General features: G+C 49.0%; 1 protein-coding gene and 1 long non-coding RNA gene across 6 annotated transcripts in view; one reads left to right on the top strand and one right to left on the bottom strand.

The window, feature by feature from the left end:
* Positions 1-15,206: 15,206 nt before the first annotated feature.
* Positions 15,207-17,342, bottom strand: LOC129152056 (uncharacterized). Its single transcript, XR_008558796.1, has 3 exons — positions 17,100-17,342; positions 15,835-15,948; positions 15,207-15,386 (listed from the first exon to the last, which is right to left on the bottom strand). It is a non-coding gene; the product is annotated as an uncharacterized LOC129152056 (long non-coding RNA).
* Positions 17,343-17,493: 151 nt separating this feature from the next.
* CSGALNACT2 (chondroitin sulfate N-acetylgalactosaminyltransferase 2) overlaps positions 17,494-18,002 on the top strand; it is a 46,244-nt gene continuing 45,735 nt past the window's right edge. For all 5 annotated transcript variants that reach the window (XM_054728787.1, XM_054728790.1, XM_028156903.2 and 2 more), the window contains exon 1: positions 17,494-17,608. The gene's annotated coding sequence lies outside the window, so the exon portion shown is untranslated. The remainder of the gene's footprint in view (positions 17,609-18,002) is intronic.

Raw genomic sequence — 18,002 nt, 5'->3', positions numbered from 1 at the left:
GCCTTTAACACCCCCATTGATATCAATGGATAGATCTTTCAGTCATAAAATCAACAAGGAAATGGTGGCCTTAAGTGACAAATTATACCAAATTAATTTAATTGATATTTTTAGAGCATTTCACCCCAAAGCTGCAGAATGTACATTCTTTTCTTTTTTTTTTTAATAAGTGGAAAAAAATCTCAGGTTTAAAAGTAAAGTATGAGAAGTCAAAGTCAGTGAAATTTTATTTATACAAAATAATAAAAATATTTTGTTAGTTATTTTTCAATCTTTATTGTTAAAAGTATTAATATGTCCCCTTTTGTCCCCTATGGACCCTCTCCAGCCCGCCCACCCTCCCACCCCAGGCCTTCACCACCCTATTGTCTGTGTCCTTGGGTTATGCAGATATGAATACAAATTCTTTGGTTGATTACCTCCCCACCACCCCCCCCCCCCCCCCCGTCTTCCCTCCGAGATTCCACTCTCTATTCCATGCTTCCATGCCTCTGGATTCACTCCATTCATCAGTTTATTTTGTTGATTATTAGATTCCACATATGAGTGAGATCATGTGATACCTGTCTTTCTCTGACTGACTTATTTCACTTAGCATGATACTCTCCAGGACCCTCCATGCTATCTCAAGGGGAAAGATATTCTTAATTTTTATGGTTGCATAGTATTCCATGGTATAAATGTATCACAGCTTTTTTATCCACTTCTCTAACTGATGGGCACTTGGGCTATTTCCAGATCTCAGCTATTGTAAATTGTGCTATGCACATGGGGTGCATACATTCCTTCTGATTGCTGTTTTGGGTTTCTTCTAGGCTATATTCCTAGAAGTGGGATCACTGGGTCAAATGGGAGTCCCATATTTAATTTTTTGAGGAAACTCCATACTGTTTTTTAGGACTCCACCAGTCTTCATTCCCACCAGCAGCGTGCTAGGATTCCCTTTTCTCCACATCCCCCAAGGTGGACATCCCCCAAGGGGTCCCAGACTGTGAGGCCACAGGCCAGACTGAGGGCCCCCCCCCACAGTGCACAAATTTCGTGCACCAGGCCACTAGTGTTGAATAAGAGTGGTAAAAGCAGACATCCCTGTGTTGTTCCTCTTCTTAGGGGAAATAGTTTTAGTTTTTGTCCACTGAGTATGATGTTGGCTGTAAGTTTGTCATATATGGCCATTATCATGTTGAGATATGCTCCCTCTATTCACACTTTGCTGAGAGTTTTTATAAAAAATGGGTGTTGGATTTTGTCAAATGTTCTTTTTGCATCTATTGATATGATCATGTGATTTTTGTCTTTCAATTTATGTGATGTATCACATTTATTGATTTGTGAATATTGTACCAGCTTTGCATCCCTGGAATAAATCCCACTTGATCATAGTGTATGATCTTTTCAATATATTGCTGGATCCAATTTGCTGGTATTTTGTTGAGGATTTTAGCATCTATGTTCATCAGAGATATTGGCCTGTTATTCTCTTTTTTTGTAGCATCTTTATCTGGTTTTGGAATTAGGATAAGCTGGTCTCAGAAAAAGAGCTTGGAAGTGCTACTTCCTCTTGGATTTTTTGGAACAGTTTGAGGCATATAGGTGTTAGTTCTTTTTTGAATGTTTAATGAAACTCCCCTGAGAAGCCAACCAGACCCGGGCCTTTGTTGGCTGGGAGTTTTTTTATTACTGATTCTATTTCATCAGTTGTTATTGGCCTATTCAGATTTTCTGATTCTTCCTAATTCAGATTTAGGAGATTTTATTTTTCTAGGAATTTTTCCATTTCATCCATATTGTCCAGTTTACAATCCTTGGTGTTTCTGTGATGTCAGTGGTTATTTCTCTGCTTTCATTTCTGATTTTATTTTATTTGGGTTCTCTCTCTTTGTTTCTTCATGAGTCTGGTTCATCAACCTTGTTTATCCTTTCAAAGAACCAGCTCTTGGTTTCACTACCCTTTTTTTGTCTCTATGTCACTTATTTCTGCTCTAATCTTTATTATTTCCTTCCTTCTACTTACTCTGGGTTTTTGTTGCTGGTGGTTTATTTCTAATTCTTTAAGTTGTAGGGTAAATAGTTTATTATTATTATTATTATTATTATTTTATGGTACACCTGTAGTGCTATGAACTTCCTCTCAGGGCTGCATTTGCTGTGTCCCAGAGATTTTTGGTTGCTGTGTGTTCATTTTCGTTAGTTTCCAGTAAGTTTTTTATTTCTTTCTTGATCTCATTGGTAACCCATTCATTGTTTAATAACATGCTATTTAGCCTCCATATGTTTGAATGTTTTTGGGGTGTTTTTACTCTAGTTGATTTCTAATTTCATTCCACTGTGATCTGAGAAGATGCTTGATATAATTTTAATATTCTTGAACTTGTAGAAACTTGTGTTGTGTCCTAATATGAGGTCTATCTTTGTGAACTTGAAAAGAATGTGTATTCTGCAGCTTTGGGGTGAAATGTTCTATAAATGTCAATTAAATCCATCTGATCCAGTGTTTCCTTTAGAGTCACTGTTTCTTTGTTAATTTTTTGTCTGGAAGTTCTAGCCAGTGAAATCAGTTGGGTGTTAAAATCCCCTATTCTGGCTGTATTGCTGTCAATCACTGCCTTAAAGTCTTGTAGAAGGTGTGTTTTTTTTTCCCCTTTATTGATTAGGTGTTACACATGTGTCCTTATCCCCCTATAGCCCCACCAATCCCCCCAATCCTGCCCTCACCCTCACCCCCTGTTTCTGTAGAAGGTTCTTTATATATTTAGGTACTCCCATATTAGGTGCATATATGTTTACCAGGGTTATAGCCTCTTGTTGGATCAATCCACTGATCTTTGTTGTCTCTTGTGATATCCTTTATTTTGAAGTCTATTTTGTCAGATATGAGTATTGCTACTCCAGCTTTTGTTTTTTTCTTTTCTATTTGCATGGAAAAAATTTTTCCATCCATTTACTCTCATCCAGTGTGAGTCTTGCTCTGAGATGGGTCTCTTTTAGACAGCATATAGTTGGGTCATATTTTTCTATCCAATCGGCTACCCTTCATCTTTTGATTGGAGCATTTAATCCATTTACATTTAAGGTTATTATTGATCAGTACTTACTTATTGCCATTTAAATTCTGTATGCCTAGGTTTCTCTCTCTACTTCTTCTTCTCATTATAGCAGTCCCTTTAGCATTTCTTGTAATGCTGGCTTGGTGGTAATGAACTTATTTAGCCTTTTTTTGTTTGGGAAGCTCTTTATTTCACCATCTATTTTGAATGATAGCCTTGCTGGATATGGTAATTTTGGTTTCAGATTCTTGCTTTCCATTATTGAGTACTTCATGCCATTACCTTCTTGCCTGTAGAGTTTCTGGTGAGAAGTCAGATGATAGCCTTATGGGAGCTCCTTTGTAGGTAACAATAGGGGGATAAGGACACATTTGTTTTTCTCTTGCTGCCTTTAAGATTTTCTCTTTGTCTTTAATTTTTGGCCTTTTAATTATGATGTGTCTGGATGTGGGCCTGTTTGGGTTCTTCTTGCTTGGGTTCCTCTGTGCCTCCTGAACTTGTGTGACTTTTTCCTTCATCAGGTTAGGGAAATTTTCTGCCATTATTTCTTCAAACATGTTCTCTATCCGTTTCTCCCTTTCTGCCTCTTCTGGCACACCTACTATACAAATATTGTTACGTTTCATGTTGTCCCATAACTCCCTTATGCTGTCCTCCTGTTTTTTAATTGTTTTTTCTTTTTGGTTCTCTGGGTGATGTTTTTCTACCCTGTCTTCTAATTTACTAATCTGACCCTCAGCTTTCCCTAATCTGCTGTGAAAAGATATATGCACCCCTATGTTCATTGAAGCATTATTTACAGTAGCTAAAATATGGAAGCCACCTGTGTGCCCAACAATAGATGACTGGATATACTTGGCCATAAAAAAGGAATGAATGAACTTTGGCCGTTATTACTCAGTGATTAAAGCGTGGGCCCTTGCACTGAAGAGTCAGAGTTTCAATTCCTCTGACCTGGGTTGCAGGTTTGATTCCCAGCCCCCCATTCGGTGCTTTCGGAAGGCAACAAATCATTGTGTCTCCCTCACATCAATGTTTCTCTCTCTCTCTCTCTCTCTCTCTCTCTCTCTCTCTCTCTCTCTCTCTCTGTGTGTCTGTGTGTGTGTGTGTGTGTGTGTGTGTGTGTGTGTGTCTTTCCCCCTCCCTCCCTTCCACTCTAAAAAAATCAGTGGAAAAAATATCCTGGGTAAGGATTAACAAAACAAAAGAAAAAAGAAAGAAATCTTACCATTTGTGACAACATGGATAGACCCTAAAGAGTATTATGCTAAATGAAATGTCAGACAGAGAAAGACAAATGCCATGTAATTTCACTTAAGTGGAACCTAAAGAACAAAATAAAGGAACAAGCAAAACAGAAACAGACATATATACAGAGAACAGACTGATGGTTACCAGATGGGAGGAGGATTGGGGGATTGGGTCAAAAAGGTAAAGGGATTAAGAAGTACCAATTTGTAGTTACAAGATAGTCAAGGGAGTGTGAAGTACAGCATAGGGAGTACAGTCAATAATATTGTAATAACTATATATAGTGCCAGATGGGTACTAGAATTAACAGAGGGTTCACTTAGTAAATTATATAATGTCTAACCACTAAGCTGTACACTTAAAACTAATATGAAATAATATTGAATGTCAACTGTATTTAAAAAATTAAAAAATAGAAACCAAGATGGCGGCATAGGTGAAACACCTAACCTGCAGCCGGGCACAACAATTTCAAAGGCACAACTAGAGGTCAGAACGGACATCGTCCAGAACCACAGGAGAGCTGGCGGACCGAAATGCCCACAGCTGGGGGGAAGGAGAAGGCCACGGGGACAATCGGGGGAGCCGTAAAAGCCTGAGGTATGGAGAAACTGGCGGAGACACGAGCACGCGCGCCTGCGGGGAGGATGGAGCCGGAGAGGAAGGGGCGGCTGACGGCCTGGCCGGCGTTCACTGGCAGGAAGGAGATAAAGGCTCCGGAGTGTGCTAAGCGCCGGCTCCGACTGCACTGAGCGCCAGTTCCGGGCGAAACCCTGGGAAGCCAGGCGCAGGCTGGGGGAATGAATCTGGGCTGTGGGGCGCAGGCACAGAGGAGCGGGGGAAGGCAGAGCTCCAGAGGCGCGCACGGGAAGGGGCGCAAAGGACGGACTGTTGCCTGCGCCACTGAACTGCCCTAGCGGGAAGGAGACATAAGCTCAGGACCGTGCTGAACCCCAGTTCCGACTGCACTGAACCCCAGTTCCGGGCGAAACCCTGAAAAGCCAGGCGCACGCTGGGGGAATGAATTTGGGCTGTGGTGGCGGAGGCACAGAGAAGCGGCGGCTCCAGACGCGCGCACTGGAAGGTGCGCAGAGGACGGACTTTTGCCTGCGCCACTGGGTGGCCCTGCTGGGAAGGAGACAGGGACGCCAGACTGCGCTGAGACCCAGTTCCAACTACACTGAAACCCAGTTCCAGGCGAGAATCTGGGAGTCCAGATTCATTAGGGGAGGGACTGGACTGTTTGGCAGTGGGCGAAACTCCAGGGCGCTTTTCTCTCAGAGGTGTTTGCAAGGAATACAGAGGGACACAGACACAGGAGCCTCATAGGGCGGGGCTGACAGGAAGCCAAGGTTGTAGGCTCCACCCTGTAGCTCCGCCCCAGCCAAGCTGAGCAGAAGCTTTTTCCTGCTGAGTGCCTCAGGTAGTGGCTGACCCACACTACATTGGAGACCCAGAAACGAGGGCATCTAGTGGTTGGTGGGAGATGACACCAGATTTCAATCACTTGCATAAGGGAGGCATTCTAGAGGCAGACTCAGTGAGCGCCAAGGCATTGCTGCATCAAGACCCGGCCCACAAACATGTCTCCTGCACAGCAACTCTTCCTATATAGACAAAGAGGGTCCTCACGGCCAATTGGCCTGGAGGACAATCCCTCCCAGTGACACCAACAACAATCAAGACTTAACTGTACAAAGGAGGACCAAGATGGAGACATAGGGCGGCAGCCTGATCGATGCCTACCACAACAATATTGAGACTACGACGGGAGAGCAGAGCAGACACCAGCCAGAAAGACCGGGGGGCTGGCTGAGCAGATGCTCTACAACTAGAATAAAAGAGAGGGGTACGCAGGATGATGCTGATGCCGGTGACCCAAAGTTCACACTTTAATAACTATGGCTCAGGCGACACAATGGTGGCCTGGAAAGTGCTCGGCGCAGTTCCCCCGGCGGTCTCCGGCTGAGGGGACGGCTCCACTCGCTGCCGAGCACGGACAGACGAGCCCCTGGGAGACATGGGGAGGGAGACTCCGTGCTTGCTGACCTCCGAGTCCTTCAAGAATCTCAATGCCCCGAAGTGGCCAGGTGCGCACGCTCAGCGACTGGCCACCGTTGCAGACCCAAGGGCCGACGCAGCGACACCAGACCAGCCCACCGCCGGGCACCGGGCACACCAGAGCCTTGCCGAGCCCGCCGCCCAACGAGTTCTGCGGCAGCCGCCCTGGAGCTCTGAGAAAATGACCGAAGGAATTGCTGAGAGGGAATTGGCCAACAGGAATTGGGATCAAGAAGACGAAACCCCGCTGAGACCCGAGTCCAGGCGAGCCTGCGAGCCTCTGGGCTCAGATGTGGTCACACGCCTCTGGGTCTAGGTGAGGCCTCACGCCCCTGGGTTTGGGTGAGGCCACGCGCCCCTGGGTCCAGGTGAAGCTGGATTCCGGGTTCGGGTGAGGCCATGTGCCCCTGGGTCCGGGCGAATCTGAACCCTGGGTCCGGGTGAGGCCGTGGGCCCCTGGATCCGGGTAAGGCTGGGTCCCGAGTACGGGTGAAGCCGTGAGCCCCTGGATCCGGGTGAGACCACGCGACCAGGGGTCTGAGAGAGGTAACGCGCCCCTGGGTCCGGGTGGCTTCGTGCACCTAGGTCCAGGTGAGGCCACGTGCCCCTGGGTCTGAGAGAGGCCACGCACCCCTAGGTCCGGGCGAGACCATGTGTCCCTGGATCCGGGTGGGGCCTCGTGCACCTAGGCCCGGGTGGGGCCGCGTGCCCCTGGGTCTGGGGGAGGCCAGGCGTCCCTGGGTCCGGGTGAGACCGTGTGTCCCTGGATCCGGGTGAGGCCTCGTGCACCTAGGCCCGGGTGAGGCCACGTGCCCCTGGGTCTGGGGGAGGCCAGGCGTCACTGGGTCCGGGTGAGACCGTGTGTCCCTGGATCCGGGTGAGGCCTTGTGCGCCTAGACCCGGGTGAGGCCACGTGCCCCTGGGTCTGGGGGAGGCCAGGCGTCCCTGGGTCCGGGTGAGACCGTGTGTCCCTGGATCCGGGTGAGACCTCGTGCACCTAGGCATGGGTGAGGTCACGTGCCCCGGGGTCTGAGAGGCCAAGCGTCCCTGGGTCCGGGTGAGGACGCGTGCACCTAGACCCGGGTGAGCCCAAGTGGCCCTGGGTCTGGGAGAGGCCAAGCGTCCCTGGGTCCGGGTGCGACCATGTGTCCCTGGAGCCGGATGAGGCCTCGTGCACCTAGGCCCGGGTGAGGCCACGTGCCCCTGGGTCTGGGAGAGGCCAAGCGTCCCTGGGTCCGGGTGAGACCATGTGTCCCCGGATCCGGGTGAGGCCTCGTGCACCTAGGCCCGGGTGAGCCCAAGTGGCCCTGGGTCTGGAAGAGGCCAAGCGTCACTGGGTCCGGGTGAGACCATGTGTCCCTGGATCCGGGTGAGGCCTCGTGCACCTAGGCCCAGGTGAGGCCACGTGCCCCTGGGTCTGGGAGAGGCCAAGCGTCCCTGGGTCCAGGTGAGACCATGCGTCCCTGGATCCGGATGAGGCCTCGTGCACCTAGGCCCGGGTGAGCCCAAGTGGCCCTGGGTCTGGGAGAGGCCAAGCGTCCCTGGGTCCGGGTGAGACCATGTGTCCCAGGATCCGGGTGAGGCCTCGTGCACCTAGGCCCGGGTGAGCCCAAGTGGCCCTGGGTCTGGGAGAGGCCAAGCGTCCCTGGATCCGGGTGAGACCATGTGTCCCTGGATCCGGGTGAGGCCTCGTGCACCTAGGCCCGGGTGAGCCCAAGTGGCCCTGGGTCTGGGAGAGGCCAAGCGTCCCTGGGTCCGGGTGAGACCATGTGTCCCAGGATCCGGGTGAGGCCTCGTGCACCTAGGCCCGGGTGAGCCCAAGTGGCCCTGGGTCTGGGAGAGGCCAAGCGTCCCTGGGTCCGGGTGAGACCATGTGTCCCTGGATCCGGGTGAGGCCTCGTGCACCTAGGCCCGGGTGAGCCCAAGTGGCCCTGGGTCTGAGAGAGGCCAAGCGTCCCTGGATCCGGGTGAGACCATGTGTCCCTGGATCCGGGTGAGGCCTCGTGCACCTAGGCCCGGGTGAGCCCAAGTGGCCCTGGGTCTGGGAGAGGCCAAGCGTCCCTGGGTCCGGGTGAGACCATGTGTCCCAGGATCCGGGTGAGGCCTCGTGCACCTAGGCCCGGGTGAGCCCAAGTGGCCCTGGGTCTGGGAGAGGCCAAGCGTCCCTGGGTCCGGGTGAGACCATGTGTCCCTGGATCCGGGTGAGGCCTCGTGCACCTAGGCCCGGGTGAGCCCAAGTGGCCCTGGGTCTGGGAGAGGCCAAGCATCCCTGGGTCCGGGTGAGACCATGTGTCCCTGGATCCGGGTGAGGCCTCGTGCACCTAGGCCCAGGTGAGGCCACGTGCCCCTGGGTCTGGGAGAGGCCAAGCGTCCCTGGGTCCGGGTGAGACCATGCGTCCCTGGATCCGGATGAGGCCTCGTGCACCTAGGCCCGGGTGAGCCCAAGTGGCCCTGGGTCTGGGAGAGGCCAAGCATCCCTGGGTCCGGGTGAGACCATGTGTCCCAGGATCCGGGTGAGGCCTCGTGCACCTAGGCCCGGGTGAGCCCAAGTGGCCCTGGGTCTGGGAGAGGCCAAGCGTCCCTGGGTCCGGGTGAGACCATGTGTCCCTGGATCCGGGTGAGGCCTCGTGCACCTAGGCCCGGGTGAGCCCAAGTGGCCCTGGGTCTGGGAGAGGCCAAGCGTCCCTGGATCCGGGTGAGACCATGTGTCCCTGGATCCGGGTGAGGCCTCGTACACCTAGGCCCGGGTGATCCCAAGTGGCCCTGGGTCTGGGAGAGGCCAAGCGTCCCTGGGTCCGGGTGCGACCATGTGTCCCTGGATCCAGATGAGGCCTCGTGCACCTAGGCCCGGGTGAGGCCACGTGCCCCTGGGTCTGGGAGAGGCTAAGCGTCCCTGGGTCCGGGTGAGACCATGCGTCCCTGGATCCGGATGAGGCCTCGTGCACCTAGGCCCGGGTGAGCCCAAGCGTCCCTGGGTCCGGGAGAGACCATGTGTCCCTGGAACCAGGTGAGGCCTTGTGCAACTAAGCCCGGGTGAGGCCACGTGCCCCTGGGTCTGGGAGAGGCCAAGCGTCCCTGGGTACGGGTGAAGCCAGATCCTGGGTCCGGGTGAGGCCGTGCGCCCCTGGATCCATCCAGGTGAGGCTGGGTCCCAGGCCCGGGTGAGACCACGCGCCCCTTGGGTATGGGTGAGGCCATGTGCCCCTTAGTCCGGGTGACGCCGTGCCCCTGGGTTCGGCCGAGACCAAACCAGAGGGAGTCGGACCTCCATTACCACCATTTGTCCACCATCCAGAGCTGAGGGGTCAGTGCTGACATGTACACATAAGGAACTACTGGACATTGAAATTGGGTCTCAAAAGAACTGTTGGTCCAGGGGGAAGCTCGCTACAGATTGATTCATTTGCCTGTCAGCATAACTATTATTGCCCGTCTCACATTCAGTTCTTATTAGTATATATCTAGTGACATATGATCTCGCCCATCTAGGGGAAATGATGAACAACATAGACTGAGGAACAAGAACAGAACCAGAAGCAAGGAGGCATCGATCGGACTATCGGGCCTCAGAGGGAGGATAGGGGAGGGTAGGGGGAGGGTGGGGGGGAGGGGGAGAGTTCAACCAAAGGACCTGTATGCATGCATATAAGCCTATCCAACGGTTAAGTTCAACAGGGGATTGGGGCATGCGTGGGGAGAGGGGTGGGATGGGAATGGGGGGATGAGGACAAATATGTGACACCTTAATCAATAAAGAAATTTAAAAAAAAAAAAAAGAAAAAAAAAAAAGAAAAAAAAAAATTGAAAAAAATTATACAATTAATAAAGAGGTGGCACAATCACAGAAAAAAATTGGCACCCATTTTCTGCAATATCTAGTTAAACCTCAAATTCCTCTCCAATGTAGCTTTGTGAGGGGCCTACAATAGATTTGGATAGTTTTTAGTCTATCAGAAGAGAGTGTTTTTCCCCTTTACAAGAGTCATGCCCTAAAAAAAAAAAGGACTGTGTTATGGCAAAATTGTAATTTATCTTTTGAAACTTTATGCCCAGATTCTGCTAAGGGTGCAAATAAATGGAATCCTTTTTCTCTCAGCAAAGCAGATCTACAAATTGTGTCAGAACTGGATCATAAGGGAAACTGTGATTATTTAAGTCTTGACTAAAGACCTGGGGAAACTATCAGGGACTTTCAATCAACCCCAAGGGCCTGACTGTCCAGGAGGACTTCTGTCCTCCATGATGAAAACCAAAAGCTATTGACAGTCATTCAGCCTTAAAAAGAGTGACATTCTGACATATGCTACAACATGGAAGAACCTTGAAAACATACTGACTGAAATAAGCCAGACACACAAGGTCAAATACTATATGAGTTCACTTATGTAAGTACATAAAATAGTAAATTCATAGAGACAAAAGTTGAGTGGTGGTTGCCAGGGCCTGGGGGAAGGGAAAGTGGGAAGTTCGTTTTTAACGGGTACCAAGTTGCTGTTGGGATGATGGCAGTTTTCTGAAGATGCATATTGGTTTTTGTTGCACAACAGTGTGAATGTATTTAATGCCACTGAACTGGAAACTTAAAAATGGTTAAAGTGATCAATGTTATGTTATGTGTATTTCGCCACACACACACACACACACACACTGCCTTGTTCTATGAGCACACTTGAAAAAGTTGAACAAAGATTCACTACAGCAAGTGCCTTCAGCAGTGGCTTTCAGGATGGTATCTGAGTTTGAGGAAATGAGGAATAACAGTTTTGTTGGTGGTCCTTCAGTGTTAAACAAATGGACGTCCCTGCCCACTTGGTTTCTTTACTGCCAGGATGGGTGTATTACAAGGTTAGGGCTGTACGTGACAAGACTTTTGGATCCTTGGCTTATACAATGGGTGTGACCCCTTCCTTTACTTCTGGCTTCAAGGGATATTGGGGAGTTTGGGTAATGGTAGGTAGGCTCCTTCTGAATTTCAACAGGTTCTGCTCCAATTATTTCTCCCATATCAGTGTCGGGTACAGTGTCAAATAGTTAACCAGGATATGCATAGAATATAATGGAGAAAACAAAGATAGATTCAGAGCAGAATCAACTTGCTTGTGAATAGAAGAATCATTTGGAATCTCACAAATAGTCCCAAATACTCTGGTGTTCATTTAAAATTGCAAAGTAAGTTTCTCCTTATTAAATTTGCAGGAGGCTGTCACAGAGCAGGAAGGAATGTTTTGCAATCAAGGGCTCCAGGCTTATAGTTAAGGGCAGGAAAATAGAGAATATCTGTGGGTTAGCTGAAATGCTTGCCACCTATGTCTGTTTTGTGTTTACTTCAAAAAGGAGGCTGAGCAAAAATGGCAGGGTTTAATGCAGAAAGAGGAGTACTCATATCTACCAGAAATGCATGAGGTTGCCATATATAGTGGGTAGAACTGTGTCCCCACAAAAGATGTTCCAGTCCTCGCCCTCAAAACCTGTGAGTTTGACCTTATTTGGAAATAGGGCCTTTGTAGATGCAATCAAGTTAAGATGAGATCATATTGGATTAGGGTGGTATCCTCAGCAGAAGAGGGAAATCTGGACACACAGGAAACACAGGGGAGAATACCATGTGAAGATGGGGGTCGCGATGGGAGTGATGCATCTACAAGCCGAGAACACCAAGGATTGCTGGCAACCACCAGAAGCCAGAAGAGGTGAGGAAGGATCCCCCAGGGCCTTTGGAGAGAGCGTGGCCCTGCTGACTCCTTGATGTTGGACTTCAAGCCTCAAGAACTGTGAGAAAACACATTTCTGTAGTCTTATGCTGCCCAGTTGGTGGTAATTTGTTCCAGCAGCCCTAGGAAACTAGCACACTATCTACATTTCTAGTTAATTCACCTTGAGTATTTAAGGGTATGGCTGGATAGCAGGTACTTTTTCTTCCTTGGAGCACCCTCATAAATCTGAATTAAGGAGTTTTTCTTTGTCTCATAAGATGAGACCATCTTTTTTTCAGTGTTCTTTTTTCAAGTGTCCTTGTCAGTAGGTGGGTTGTTGGGGAGTAAGCCACCTCACTGCTGACCTGCAGGGCCACAAGTTTATTTTGTGTCCTGTCTTGTTTTTGTTAAAACCCTTTTAAAAAATGTCTGCCAGGTATTGTAGTTCTAGTCAAGGCACTATTTCCCATTCTAAGTTCTGTTTTTGAATGTGGTCTGCAGTTTCAGGTGTAACTTCATTACCAAAATGAGGTGAAAGGGCAACTTTTTAAACTCCCAAATATTGTTGCAATTGTGGACCCTGAAAAAGAAGATACCTACTAAGAAGGGCTCCTGGTGGCTAACTGGTCTCAAATTTTAACCAAGAGAGCCTAGAAGCCACTTCTATATAGAGGCCTTTCATGCAAGCTGCACTTCACAGAAAGGCCAGCACTGAACAGCCTGCCTGCACCGTGCTTCTGCCAGCTGAGCCAACCCTTATAAAGGAGTTCCTGGAATCCTATTTCAGCCAATAGGACTGAGGTTTTCCCCATCCAATCAGAGCTGCACAGCTATATCTCTCCCGCCCCACCCCACCCCATCAACATCTTTACAGACCAATCAGAGAAGCTCTATTCTGACCAATTAGGGAAGTGTCTTTTGGACTAATCAAACAGGACAGACCAATCTGCACGAGGACAGACCAATCAGGGAGCAAGGCCTGGGGACTTCTGTCTATATAAGCCAGATCTGGCTCTGGGAGTACACTTTCCCTCTCCAGGGAAGACTGACAACTGTATTTCCCTGGTTGAGCTGAAACACCAAAGATGTCTTATCAGAGCCTGATCCCAAGACTGCCTTGGCCCCAGGGCTGCCTCACAGCTGTGCTGTTTTCACAGCAGTGCTTGCTGTATAACAATTGAGATGTTTTGCACTGAATAAAGTTTCCTTCCTCACTGCACCCCAAATTGGGGATTATTGTTGGTATTGAATTGGCTGCAAGAACACAATGCAGTTTCTAGTCTATCCCAAAGTCTCCTGTAGATTCCTCTTTTCTCTGTTTGCATTGTGGGTCATCTGCTTTTATTGGAGATGTTTTAGGGATGGCTTTTAGGAGAACCTTTATGTGTAACTGCTTAATTGTGGAAAGGATTCTGTAGATCCCTTTCCAGGTGAGTCCAGCCAACTTTTCCATTTAGCACCTGAGGTTTTAATCAATTTATGTACAAGTGGATATAGGTCAGATAACACTGGGTCACATAACATTCCACAATGTTCTATATAATTCTATGAATAATTGCTGTTCTTGTCTGGGTTTGAGGAAATCCTTAATTATAGCTCTTAATTCCGTTTGGATCCAAGGTTTAAATTCTACAGTTGCCTATTTACCTAGTTCATAAGAGGAATGGACATTCAGAGACAAATGGAATTTGCAGTCTTAGACAGTTGTTGGGGTAAGGTAAGGGGTGTAGACAAGGAAAGAGGAGGGAGGAGTGGATAGAGGTGTGGTAGGAAAGAGATCAGAAGGATGAGGGGGAGAGGGAGAGCTGGATATATAGAAAGGCAGGAGGATGAGCCGAGGGCGTTTTCCTAGGAGCATGAGTTTCTTGTTGCTTAAGTATGTCAGATTGCTCATTAGCTGGCCAAAGAATCTTTTAGTGATATAATTTTTGAATCAGAATATTGTTTGGAGTCCTTCAAATATCAATCAAAAATGCTGCCATTGGGTCTGGGAAATCTTACTTCCTTTCTCTTCTAATGTATCTCTCAAATGAACAACCTGTTCAAATTAAATGTTCCTTAGAGTGGCTACTGAAGGCCCAAAAATGCTTGGTGAAGTTATGCCATTTAGAGAAATAGGCGCAAAAATTGGAATTGTAAAGAGAGTACATATAAGAAGCAGGAGTTTTTCCTGGAGAAGGCGAGGATATAGATTTAGACAATACCATGAGAACTGGCAACTGAGTAGGAATAGAGTGCTTATTCACCTCTGGACACAAAATCCAGATGGAAGAACCTCATCCGGTTTCACCAGTGACTCCACAGCAAAGTGTGTCCTAGTGGATGCTGGTCTGGTGAGAATCCCAAACTCACAGGCCTGTGGGGCCAGCTTCTGCAAGTGTTCTGACGCCCATGCCTGTGGTGTGCCCTATGATTCTCCTTATAACAAACAACACTTTTAGACAGCACGCGAAACAGTAACAAAAAAGACGGCAAAATGAAATGAATGGCCTGGTTCCATCAAAGATGCCAAGCAAATGGGAATCGGTAACAAAACGTGAGAACCAAGCTGAGAATAAATAGCCAAAGAATTCAATGCAAAGAGAGTGAGGTGGGACTCAATGCCGACTTACCATGGCCTCGAGGTCTGTGTGTATACTGCACCTGACGGGAGGTTCGGTTGGAGGCAACAAGTAGTGCAGACCCTGTCTTGGTGGAGTCACCAGGAAAACTATGAAAAGGAAGGAAGATCACTGAAATGAAAGCGCGTTTGCTGTAGCAATGGAGTCAGCCCCCATCACTTGCTTTGGCAGAGACACAAAGGCAGGCCAGGGGAGTGGGAAAGCTTTCTAGTTATTTTGTTAAGCCTCAGATTAGAGGAAATGTTAGTGTGTGTTTGTGTGTGTGTGTGTGTGTTTTTAGAAAAACTACATTCTTCTGATATTCATCATACCATAATAGTACTTTAGTATTTTCCCCAAGGGAACTACTAATTTATAAGCCCCAGTATATCATTCATTATCTGCCATGAAATTTGAATTATGCATTATCTTCTCTCCAAATTCAAATTACATACATTGTATTTGATTTGGCAGTCAAAATAACAATAAGCAAACAATTTAAATCCATTGATGGAACCTCAATTATTTTGAAAACAACTTTAATGGAGGATTCAAATAACAATTTGAAAGGAATGACAACCAGCACGAACCCTGCTGTTTCAATTTCATGCCAGGCTCTGTGCTGGGAGGGCCTCTGAAGCTCCCTCTCCGAGTTCCTGTTCTCTCCACTGTAAACTGAGGACCATAACCTACTCCGCTGAGATGCCCGGAGACACACAAGGCTGATCTCGGTACTGAAAAATAACCAGAAACCAGACAGACAGCTTAATTATGACAGGTGGTCAATTTAATCAGGCATGCTGTCTGCTTGAGTAGCTGGCCAAGTGGCAAAGATTCTAGACAAGGGAGGGATTCTTGCATGTTCTTATTGTAATCAATTCAATTCATATGTAGCAGACACATACTATGTGCAAAGAAAGTACTAGGAGGTGAAAAAGACATGGCCCTTCTCTTCAGGAGCTCACAGACCCAGGGGATCCATGACTAGAGGAATTCTTTACTCTTGGGCCAGGCTGTCGGGAAGGGTTGTTAGGAACAAATCCTTTCCTAGAATGCCACTCCTACTGGATGCACCCCACAGTCACCTTAGCTCCTGCTCTAACTTAAGGCACTTAATGATGACGGTGAGCTCCCACAGCCTGCAGCCTGCTAGGCACAGCACCGAACACTTCAGATACATACCTGTGTTTCATCCTCACAACAACCTTAGGAAGCACATGCTATTGTTTTGTCCCCACGAGACTCTTGAGGAAACAGGCTTAGAGAGCCTAAGCCCAGAGAGCCTCCCAAGATAACCTGGTGAGAAAAGCAGAGCGTAAACACCAATCAGAAAGGACATATGCACCCCTATGTTCAGAGCAGCACAATTCACCAGAGCTAAGATTTGGAAACAGCCTAAGTGCCCATCAGCAGATGAGTGGATTAAAAAACTGTGGTACATCTACACCAGTGATGGCGAACCTCTGACACGCGTGTCAGCACTAAATATTTAGTTTTTGGTTTATTAAATACAATTATATATAGCAATTATACATTTATGTTATTTAAACTATAAATATCGCAAAATAATGTTTTTTCCTCAAAGTGACACACTACCCGAGTTATGCTCAGTTTTTTGGCAAAGTTTGACACACGAAGCTCAAAAGGTTGCCCATCACTGATCTACACAATGGAATACTAAGCTACAGTAAAAAAGAAGGAATTCTTACCATTTGCAACAGCATGGATGGAACTGGAGAGCATTATGCTAAGCGAAATAAGCCAGTCAGAGAAAGATAAATATCACATGATCTCACTCATTTGTGGAATATAATGAACAACACAAACTGATGAACAAAAACAGATGCAGAGACAGAGAAGCATCGATCAGACCGGCAAACCTCAGAGGGAAGGGGGATGGTGGGGGTAAGGGGAGAGATGAACCAAAGGACTTGTATGCATGCATATAAGCCTAACCAATGGACAGACACCAGGGGGTGAGGGCATGAGTGGGGGAGTGGGAGGTGGGGGGCCAATGGGGCAATAAGGACACATATGTAATACCTTAATCAATAAAGAAAAAAATTATTTAAAAAAAGAAAAAAAGAAAAGCAGAGTGGTGGGAGGCACACCCCAGAGCCATTCTCAGCGCAGCCTGTCCACCCAGACACAGGCAGGGTGTTGATGCCCGGCATTCCCCCCGCCGCCTGCTCTGGGCAGGAAACGTGCCATGGGGATGTCCCTGGAACAAGCAGTGGAATGGAGGGCCTTTCTTTTTCCTTCACTAAACTCATACAATGTAAGACCAAGCCATTGCCCAGAATGTTTCCCTCATTTTACCTGTAAGGAAACCCGGGTTCAAAGAAGTGGAGGGAGGAGCCAAAGGTCACTGGCAGCTCCCCAGAACATTCAGACACCTCTGGCGACTTGTCAGTCCTTAGCTCAGTGCCCACCAGGCAGGCACTCACCGCCCACTCGGGCTCCCCAGCAGGACTCCCGGCAGGACGGCGCTCCGCTCCGGGCGAGTCCCTCCCTCCGGCAAAGCCAGCCCTTGGCACTGAACTGGTACTCCTTTCCCGGCCGACGGTTGCTGGGGCGAGAGCAGTTTCCTGCTTCGGGCACTCTCTTCGCCTCCACAAATCATTTTTGGGTTTACACAGGCACACACACAACACACAAATTTTTAACCGATAATCGATTAATCTATACTGTATGCCAGTTATCGAGCTTTGTTTGCAGGCACTGGGCAACGACGGGGGGCGGAGTCACCGCGGGCGTGGGCGTGGCTTCCGGGCGTGGGCGTGGCGGGCGGGAGGGCGCGCGCCGCGCGGGGGCGGGTTTCCTCGCGCTGCCGGAAGTGGCGGTGCGGGCGCCGCGGCGCGGCCCCCGGCGGGCAGAACACCGCCAGGCTGCTGCGAGGAGGAGGAGGACGAGGAGGAGGAGGAAGCGGCGGCTCAGTGCGGGGCTGGTGAGCGCGGTGAGTACCCGGTCCCCCAACCCCCCGCCCCCCGGCCTGGCCCGCCTGCGGCTCCGCCGGGCGCGGCTCGGGGCTGCGAGTCTGTCCGGGTCGGGTCACCCGGGGCCGCCCCGCGGACGAGCCCTCCGAAGTCTTCCCTGGTGTCGGGAAGAGCCGCGGACTCTCGAGCAGTTGCTTTTCTTTTGAGAACGCTGCTGCCAGCGCTGACTTGCGGGTTTATTTTTATCCTCCTTTTCCCCGGGCTCCCTCCGGGCCGGCCGCCTGCCGGCAGCGGCGCCTCTGGGGGTGCACACGCTCGGGTGGGAACGAGGGGCCGAGGCTGCTCGGGAGGGGACCTCCGGCGTCAGTTCATCTTGAAAATCGCACTATTCTGCAGCAACTTGCTGAGGAATCG

Source organism: Eptesicus fuscus, chromosome 17 (assembly GCF_027574615.1).
Source record: "Eptesicus fuscus isolate TK198812 chromosome 17, DD_ASM_mEF_20220401, whole genome shotgun sequence".
Lineage (NCBI taxonomy): Eukaryota > Metazoa > Chordata > Mammalia > Chiroptera > Vespertilionidae > Eptesicus > Eptesicus fuscus.
Note: the sequence above shows the minus strand (reverse complement) of the source record. Positions and strands in the feature narration are given on the sequence as shown.